The 9,692-nt window shown below is 45.6% G+C and overlaps 1 non-coding gene across 1 annotated transcript; it reads right to left on the reverse strand.

Annotated features, from left to right (window-relative positions):
* Positions 1–8,056: 8,056 nt before the first annotated feature.
* On the reverse strand, positions 8,057–8,165 carry TRNAL-CAA (transfer RNA leucine (anticodon CAA)). Its single transcript has 2 exons — positions 8,128–8,165; positions 8,057–8,102 (listed from the first exon to the last, which is right to left on the reverse strand). It is a non-coding gene; the product is annotated as a tRNA-Leu (tRNA).
* Between the last annotated feature and the right edge of the window lie 1,527 nt (positions 8,166–9,692).

Genomic DNA, 9,692 nt, shown 5'->3' on the forward strand with positions numbered 1-9,692 from the left:
TTCATAAGAGGATATAAAAGTGGAAACATGTGTATTGGATGAGTTATACCAGAATTGGGTTATACCATCTTTTTGTTTGATGGCTACCTCTTGTGCCTGAGCAATGATTACTATGAAAAGGATATACAGAATCATTGTTTGGTCCCCTCTGCCTCTTCCTCAGGTACAGAGACTTTCTTGCAGGGCGAGGCGTGTGTCCACCTGTTCTTCCCGGTCAAGCATGCACTATGATCCGCATGCTTGGCCAATCACAGCGCTGTCTGTAGAGAGAGCTGTAATTGGCCAAAGCCAGAGTGGCTTTGGCCAATTATGGCTCAGGGGGTTTAGAACATGCCCCACACTATATAAGGCCGCCTGCACGGCGGCCCTGTGTAGTGTGTTCCGGCGTGCTTAGAGAGAGACAGTGTCATTTCATTTGAGTTAGCTAGATTAGGCAGGACAGTCAGTGAGTTAGCTGCACTTACAGTGTATTGTGTATATATATGCATTCCAGGTGTTGTGTATGTATATGTATATATATATATATATATATATATATATATATATATATATATATATATATATATATATATATATATATATATACACTGTATTCAGTTTAGCTAGATCCGTTCCTGTTATCTTCCTACTGACAGGCAGGCTTGTCTTGTTACAGTATTTACAGCTACCTGAAGAAAATTGCTAGTGTTCTTTTGATCCTATTAGTACCACAGTCAGGCAGCTAGACTATTTACAGTTAGTGTAGTGTGTCCTCCTCACAGTGTTCAGTTAAAGCTACAAGTTAGTTTAGTGTGACCTCTGCACAGCGTTCAGCTAAAACTACAAGTTAGTGTAGTGCGTCCTCCTCACAGTGTTCAGCTAAAGCTACAAGTTAGTTTAGTGTAACCACTGCACAGTGTTCAGCTAAAGCTACAAGTTAGTGTAGTGCGTCCTCCTCACAGTGTTCAGCTAAAACTACAAGTTAGTGTAGTGCGACCTCTGCACAGGGTTCAGCTAAAGCTACAAGTTAGTGTAGTGCGTCCCCCTCACAGTGTTCAGCTAAAACTACAAGCTAGTATAGTGCAATATCTGCAGTGTTCAGCTAAAACTACAAGTTAGTGTAGTGCGTCCTCCTCACAGTGTTCAGCTAAAGCTACAAGTTAGTTTAGTGTGACCTCTGCACAGTGTTCAGCTAAAGCTACAAGCTAGGGTAGTGCATCCTCCTCACAGTGTTCAGCTAAAGCTACAAGTTAGTGTAGTGCGTCCTCCTCACAGTGTTCAGCTAAAACTACAAGTTAGTGTAATGTGACCTCTGCACAGTGTTCAGCTAAAGCTACAAGTTAGTGTAGTGTGTCCTCTGAACAGTGTTCAGCTAAAGCTACAATTTAGTGTAGTGCGTCCTCCTCACAGTGTCCAGCTAAAACTACAAGTTAGTTTTTTGCGAGCTCTGCACAGTGTTCAGCTAAAGCTACCTGTAGAAGGTTGGTGGTGTTTTCCTGATCCTATCACTACCGCAGGCAGCTAAATAAGCTACAAGTTAGTTTTTTGCGAGCTCTGCACAGTGTTCACCTAAAGCTACCTGTAGAATTTATGTGAAAAAATGCTGCGCCAACTCTTGACACAAAATATATATAGTGAAGCAGCCAACACAACAATCTGACTATTGTGAATATATGGGGAACAAAAAAGTGTGGCGCTAGTATAGTATTAAAAATAAATGATAAAGCAAAGATAATAATAGTGTCTGACAAGAGGGATCAATGTCCCAAAAATGTGATAATTAAACCCGTGATAATCTCATGAAGTGTATAAAGAGGTATCTCTTCACAACCAAAACAAAATAAATAAATGATACAAGGTGAAAACAGATACAATAGATCTGAAAAACAACTATGATCCATGCAGGTATGATGGTCCAGATGTATATATCACAATAGATGCCTCTATTGTGATATTCTTTTTCATACATATTTAACAGAACCACCTCTAGCTCCTGAAGAAGCATTCTACAACGTGAAACATGTTGAGCATATAGAGAGCACTCAAAGTGGACCATCATACCTGCAACCTAATCCAACTCTACTCCCACATTCATAATTATTACCCTCTGGGGAAGGTTTTTTCCTTTTTTCAATTGAATGTTGGATTATATGTACTATAAGCAAGGGTTCCTAATGTTAAATGCAGGATAGGATCCACCTGATACATGTAATAAGGTTGTTACACGCATGCTGTATTATTTTTAAACCAATATGTCTTTTTGTAAAACTAATAAAATTTAAAAAATATTTTACTGTTTCATAGTTTAAATACCCATGTGCCCTCAAAGTCCCATCTCTCTAGTTTCCAATTTCCTCTCTCACCCATGCTCAGGGTACTTTGTCTGGCAAAGCAGCTGCCAACACGGCCACTTTCCTCGGCTCAATGGCATCAGTGACTCCTTCCCTAGCCCCACCATGTCCTCCTGAGGAGTCCCTCGAACTGTTTGACCACAGTGTTGGGTACATGCTCCAGGAGGATGCCCAGCGTTTAGAAGGCTCTGATGATGATACTGAGCTAGATGAAAGCAGTAACATGAGCACGGACAGAGGGGGTGCCCTAGAAGGACAGCAATCTGGCAGTCATGCTCCCCCTGCTGCAGCATACTGCCAGGTTTGCTCCAGTGATGAGGAGGGAGGGGATGATGAGGTCACTGACTCAACGTGGGTGCCTGATAGGAGAGAGGAGAAGGAGGAGGCACATCACCAACGAGGCAGGATGCCCTCTAGGGGCCAGCCTAAGGGCAGCACACTGACCGCATCACACCCCAAAGCTCCGCATGTGCAGGGCGCTGCTGTCTCTGAGCGTTATTCCAAAAGTTCTCTGTTGTGGGCCTTTTTTGAGACGAGTGCATCAGATCACACCGCTGCTATTTGCAACATATGTCTCAAGCGTATCTCGCGTGGCCAAAACATCTCCCACTTGGGCACCACATGCTTGACCAGACATATGTTGACCTGCCATGCAGTTCATTGGCAAGCGTATCTAAAAGACCCACACCAAAGAACAAAGAGGACCTCTCCTTGCTCCTCATCAGCTGAGATCTCCAACCCCACTATACCTTCAGTCCTCTCTGAGACCTGCACTGAGAGGAATGAAGGTGTAGAATTAGGTGTGTCACAGCCAAGTACTTGTGGGCAATTTGCTTTCGGTACACCAACGTCAGATTGTACCAGGCAAATTTCCCTGCCCCAGCTGCTGCACCGCCGAAAGAAGTTTGCTCCCAGCCATCCACATGCCCAGCAGTTGAATGCTAGCTTAGAAAAATTGCTAGCACTTCAACTGCTGCCTTTTCAGTTGGTAGACTCTGCCCCCTTCTGTGAGTTTGTGGAATGTGCAGTTCCTCAGTGGCAGGTACCCAAATCCCACTTTTTCTCATGGAAGGCGATTCCGGGTCTCTACCAGCATGTGAAAGGCAATGTCTTGGCCTCGCTGGACAGGGCGGTCAGCGGTAAGATGCATATTACCGCTGACTCATGGTCCAGCAGGCATGAACAGGGACGTTACCTAAGTTTCACCGCGCATTGGGTGACTCTGCTGGCAGCTGGAAAGGATGCAGGACAAGGTGCAGTAGTGTTGGAGGTTGTTCCGCCATCACGCCTCCAAAATGCCACTCAAAAATATGTAGAAAATGGGATTTTAAAGGTACCCCTGATATAGGAAAAGACATTATCTACTAAAAATATATCAAATAGTTATTAAAGCAGTTTTACAAAAAAAAAATTGTACGATAAAATGTGAGAACAGTTTTACATTCACAGTCAAAGGTATACATCCTCAACCTAATATTGACAATGATGGTGGTCACCAAGAGTTCAAGGCATATCCACGTCCACATAATTTCAACATGTTTCGCCCAGAAGGCTTCATCAGGAAAATGGATGAGGCTTTTCAATTATTCAACAACAATATTCACGATAAAAACAACCTTGGATGTTTAAAAGAGAAAGAGAAAAAAAAGGTAAATACACAGAAAAAATATACATAAAACATTCACATTTATGAAGTTTGAAAGCTCCTTAGCTTGTGCAACCATAACTCCACCAAAACCACCCTCCAGAAACAAAAACAAAAACAGGAACAAAATCCATCCCACCCCCCATCCCACCCCCCCACAAAAAAAAAAAAAAAAAAACACCCAAACACCCCCCATCACACAGGCTCACACCCAATCTTTGTATTTACCTTTTTTTTCTCTTTCTCTTTTGAACATCCAAGGTTGTTTTTATCGTGAATATTGTTGTTGAATAATTGAAAAGCCTCGTCCATTTTCCTGATGAAGCCTTCTGGGCGAAACATGTTGAAATTATGTGGACGTGGATATGCCTTGAACTCTTGGTGACCACAGTTTTTTCATTGTCAATATTAGGTTGAGGATGTATACCTTTGACTGTGAATGTAAAACTGTTCTCACATTTTATCGTACAAATTTTTTTTGTAAAACTGCTTTAATAAATATTTGATATATTTTTAGTAGATAATGTCTTTTCCTAAACCAGGGGTACCTTTAAAATCCCATTTTCTACATACTTTTTGGTTTACTACTTTAGGGATGATGGTACATACATAAAAAACGTTTGTAAACTCTGATCTCTACCCATATAGCCTATTCCAAAATGCCACTACTAATGATTGTGACACACCTCTCTCCTCCACCCCCTCCTCTTCTTCTTCCTCCATGGCCTCTTCCTGTGCTTTGTCCTCGGAAACCAGCGGTGCTCCGTAGCTGTTCAAGGGGCTACGCAAGTATGCAGGCCAAAAGATGCCATGTGGTGCTTGAGCTGGTGTGCTTGGGGGACAGGAGCCACACTGGGGCAGAGATTCTGTCTGCTCTGCAGGGGCAGGTACAGAGGTGGTTGACGCCACACCAACTTAAGGCAAGAATGGTGGTTTGCGACAATGGCACCACCCTCCTCTCTGCCCTCCGACAGGGACAAATGACCCATGTGCCCTGTTTGGCTCACGTCCTTAACTTGGTGGTGCAGCGGTTCTTGGGCAGGTACCCGGGCTTACAGGATGTCCTGAGGCAGGCCAGGAAAGTCTGTGTGCATTTCTGCTGGTCATATAATGCCAGTGTTCGGCTGGCAGACCTCCAAAAGGAGTTTAACCTGCCCAAGAACCGCCTAATCTGTGACATGCCCACCAGGTGGAACTAAACATTGGCCATGCTGCAGCAGCTGCACATGCAGCAGAGGGCCATCAATGAGTACCTGTGCTACTATGGCACCAGGACAGGGTCAGGGGAGCTTGTTTTTTTTTTCCCCACGCCAGTGGGCCATGATCAGGGATGCATGCACTGTCCTGTCACCATTTGAGGAGGCCACGAGGATGGTGAGCAGTGACAGTGCATGCATCAGTGACACTGTCCCCCTTGTCCACCTGTTGGAGCACACGCTGTGTGGAATAATGGACAGGGCACTTGAGGCAGAACAGAGGCAGGAAGAGGAGGACTTCCTTAGCTCTCAAGGCCCCCTTTATCCAGACAGTGTTCCTGCGTGCCCGCCGATCACACAGGAAGAGGACGAGGAGGAGGAGGAGGAGGATTGTGTCAGTATGGAGGTGGAGCCTGGCACTCAGCATCAGCAGCAGTCTTTAAGGGATCAGTCCCAAGAAACACATGGACTTGTACATGGTTGGGAGGAGGTGGCTGCGGACCATGTCATCCTTAGTGACCCAGAGGACTCCGGACCGAATTCCTCAGCAAACCTACGCTGCACGGCCTCCCTGATCCTGCAAAGCCTGCGGAAGGATCCTCGTATTCGTGGTATCAAGGAGAAGGACCAATACTGGCTGGCAACCCTCCTTGATCCACGTTACAAGGGTAAGGTTCGGACCTTATCTTGCCATCGCAGAGGGAGCAGAGGATGAAACATCTTCGGGAGGCCTTGCAGAAAGGTCTGTGCAACACGTTCCCAGAGACTGAGAGACTGGGAGGTTACAAACTCCTGTTTCTGGACAACGTGTTGCTGAGGCTTCAGTCAGTCAAAGAAGGAGCGGTGGAGAAGGTTGCCGTCTGACCGATGCATTCAGACAATTTTTTAGTCCGCAGCCCCAAGGTATGATCGGTTCCAGCAACCATCGCCAGCGTCTGTTTTACATGATGCAGGAATACCTGGGGCAAGATCTGACTTGGACACCTTTCCCACCGAAAATCCTCTGGGTTACTGGGTCTTGAGGATGGATCACTGGCCAGAGCTTGCACAGTATGCAATTGAGCTACTGGCCTGTCCTGCATCCAGCGTTCTTTCGGAACGCACATTCAGTGCTGCTGGAGGCTTTGTAACCGATCACAGGGTGCGTCTGTCAACGGACTCGGTCAATCGACTGACCTTCATAAAAATGAATCAATCTTGGATCACCACCAGCTACCAAGCACCTGATGCTGATGTAACTGAATAATTTTTTTTGAAATCTCAGATCCCTTCAAAGACTGCCTATGCTGATGTTGAGTGACTATCCTGAGTAATTATCCTCTTCCTCCTCAATGATCACGCTGATAGCTTGTAAGAACATTTTTGGTTCTGGGCACCTCCACCAGTGCCTAAGGCCCAATTTTTCAGCCCCTGTTTAACAGGGGCGTGTAATTACAATTTTTGATGCAATAATTTGCAGCAGGGCTCGTTCCTGCATTCCAACTAGAGTATCTGTGAGGGGTTGCAGTGTTGTGGCACCAGCACCAGTGCCTAAGGCCCAATTTTTCAGCCCCTGTTAAACAGGGGTATGTAATTACAATTTTTGAGGCAATAGTTTGCAGCAGGGCTCGTTCCTGTGTTCCCACTAGAGTATCTGTGAGGGGTTGCAGTGTTGTGGCACCAGCACCAGTGCCTAAGGCCCAATTTTTCTGCCCCTGTTTAACATGTAATTACAATTCTTGATCTAATATTTCACAGCAGGGCCCGTTTCTGCACCCACCAAGAGCAAGTGAGGACTTACAGTGTTGTGGCACCAGCACCACCACCACCACCAAAGGCCCAATTTTTCTGCCCCTGTTCAACAGGGGCATGTAATTACAATTCTTGATCTAATATTTCACAGCAGGGCCCTGTGAGGGCTTACAGTGTTGTGGCCACAACAACATCTAAGGCCCCAATTTCTGCTGAGTATATAGGGCAGGCCCCTACTTTCAAACATCCAACTTACAAACAACTCCTACTTGTAAACGGAAGGAGGCAACAGGAAGTGAGATGAAATCTACCCCATGGAAGGGAAATTCTCTCCTGTAAGAGTTAATATGGGAAAAACATTTCTCCTTTCCACTGATGCTTTATCACCAATCCTTGTTTCACAAAAAAACCCAAATTTGCAAAAAACATTTGTCATTGGGACAAAAAGTGAAGTGAAATCTTCTGAAGAGGAGCACAGACAGCAAAACAAATGTCACAGGGGTGATAACCCTTCCCTATGTTTTCCAAAAAGCTTAAAATATATTTTTTGGCTGGAGCTAAACACCTTAAAAATGTACCAGTTCAAAATTACAAACAGATTCTACTTAACAACAAACCTACAGTCCCTGTCTTGTTTGCACCGCCTGTATACTGCTATTCAGAGTACAGAGCCTGTATACTGCTGTTTCCTTTTTTAATTTGGGTGCGGGGTTCCCCTTAATATCCATACAAGACCCAAAGGGCCTGGTAATGGACTGGGAGGTACCCATGCCGTTTGTCTCACTGATTTTCATCTATATTGCCAGGACCCGACATTACATTAAAGCCGCAAGCAGTTTTAAATGACCTTTTTTCCTTTAAAAATGACATTTTGTTCAGGGACTGTTCTAAGCACGGGAAACACATGCCCCTTTACAGGCATACTATAGACACCCCCAGGTACGATATTTAAAGGAATATTTCACTTTTTTTTACTTTAAGCATCATTAAAATCACTGCTCCCGCATAGCCTAGGAGAGTTTTCAGAACAGTTTGATCTTTATGAAGCATCTGCAAAGTTTTGGGATTATTTGTTTTTTTGTCAGTGACATGGTAGCATGAAAACACAGTGGAAGTGGTCATTCTGGTTCAAGCTAAATATGTAAACTTTTTTTTGTCAGAAGTGGGATTTGAACCCACGCCTCCATTTGGAGACCAGAAGACCACACAATGTGAAGAAACATCTCTTGAGTCCGGTGCCTTAGACCACTTGGCCACCCTGACAAGATGCCATTGTGCTACGTACGAGACCTCATTTACTAGCATCAAATTGCTTTTTATACGAGGGATGGATGAGTGTGTGTGAGTGAGTGCTCCTCCCCCCTCCACGCTCCTGGGCTAATCATACAGGCTATCATCCGGCCGTCAGCTGAGAAGCGGTGCGTGTGAGAGATTGCTTTGTTTGTTTGCTTTGTTCCAGCCTCCCCCTGCACTAAGCAAACACGCGCTGACAAATTCCTGACAAGCGGACAGGCGGTCAGCTGAATTGGAGGAGAGAGGTGAGAGGCGATCGGCTGTTCCCCCCGGCTACTTCCCCCCCTCTCTATTCGAATAGACTCCGCAGTCCACCGCACATCAGATGATGACAACCCGCAGACAAGCCGCGCTGCAACTAACAGCGGGAAGAGGAAGGAGATCAATGGATGGCATTAAAGCTTACCTGTCCCCCTGTGCCCCTGAGCAAGCAGGAAGGCTGGACGCAAGGAAGCGGAGTGGAGTGAATGCCACTGGCGGTGTAGATAAAGCAGAGCAGGAGCCCTGGATAAAGCAAGCGAATACCCAGATGACAGGAGACAGTGTCGCAGCACATGGTAAGAGATCTCCTACAGCAGGGAGGGGGAGGAAGACCCTAGAGCAAAGTCCCCCCGGTGGTGGTGGGAGCCCCAGGAGGAAAGGGGCAGTAGTAGGGGCTAAGGATAAGGGACAATCTAACCCTGGTAATGGAAACCCATCAATGGACAATGACATACAAAGCCTACCAGTAGGGAACCTGGGTACAATGACACATCGGGAGACTAATAGGTGGTCATTAGAGGAGACACAGATCACAGAGACTATGCTGGGAAGAGGAGGGGAGGACCCAATCCCCAGCATGGATAAAAGTACCAGACAGGACCACCCAAAAGTAATAGGAGGAAGCACGGGAGTATGTGGGTCTTCACATAGACAGGCCGTGGTGTGTGACCAGGAGAGCGCCCAGGATGGTGAGGGGAGTTTACAGGGGCGGAATGAACAGAGTGCGGACTCAGAGAGGGACATCTGGGAATTGTTGAAGGCCCTCCCCACTAAAAATGACATTCAGCAACTAATCAATGCAGTTGAACAATCTTGCATGCAGGCAGTGGAAAGTTTAAAAGATGACATCAGGGACCTGGGATACAGAGTAGAGGGAATGGAAAAAGAACAAGAAACCACTATACAGGTAGTGGCGGATGTTCAAGAGTCCATGAAAAAGTACGAGGAGATACTAAACTCCTACAGGGACCAGCTGGACGAGTACGAGAACAGGGACAGACAACAAAATATTCATATAAAAGGACTGAAGGAGTCAATTACAACGACAGAATTAGCCCCAACAGCACAAAAAATCTTTGGACAGATTATGGGGGATCAAACCCCAAACGTCATTGAAATACACCGGGTCCCCCCCATAGTACAAAAGCTGACGTACCCAGAGATGTAAGTTCACAAATATGCAGTGAAAGAAAGTATAATGAAAACGGCACGTAATAATCCCATGATTACATTTGA

This window comes from Aquarana catesbeiana, linkage group LG04, assembly GCF_042186555.1.
Source record: "Aquarana catesbeiana isolate 2022-GZ linkage group LG04, ASM4218655v1, whole genome shotgun sequence".
Lineage (NCBI taxonomy): Eukaryota > Metazoa > Chordata > Amphibia > Anura > Ranidae > Aquarana > Aquarana catesbeiana.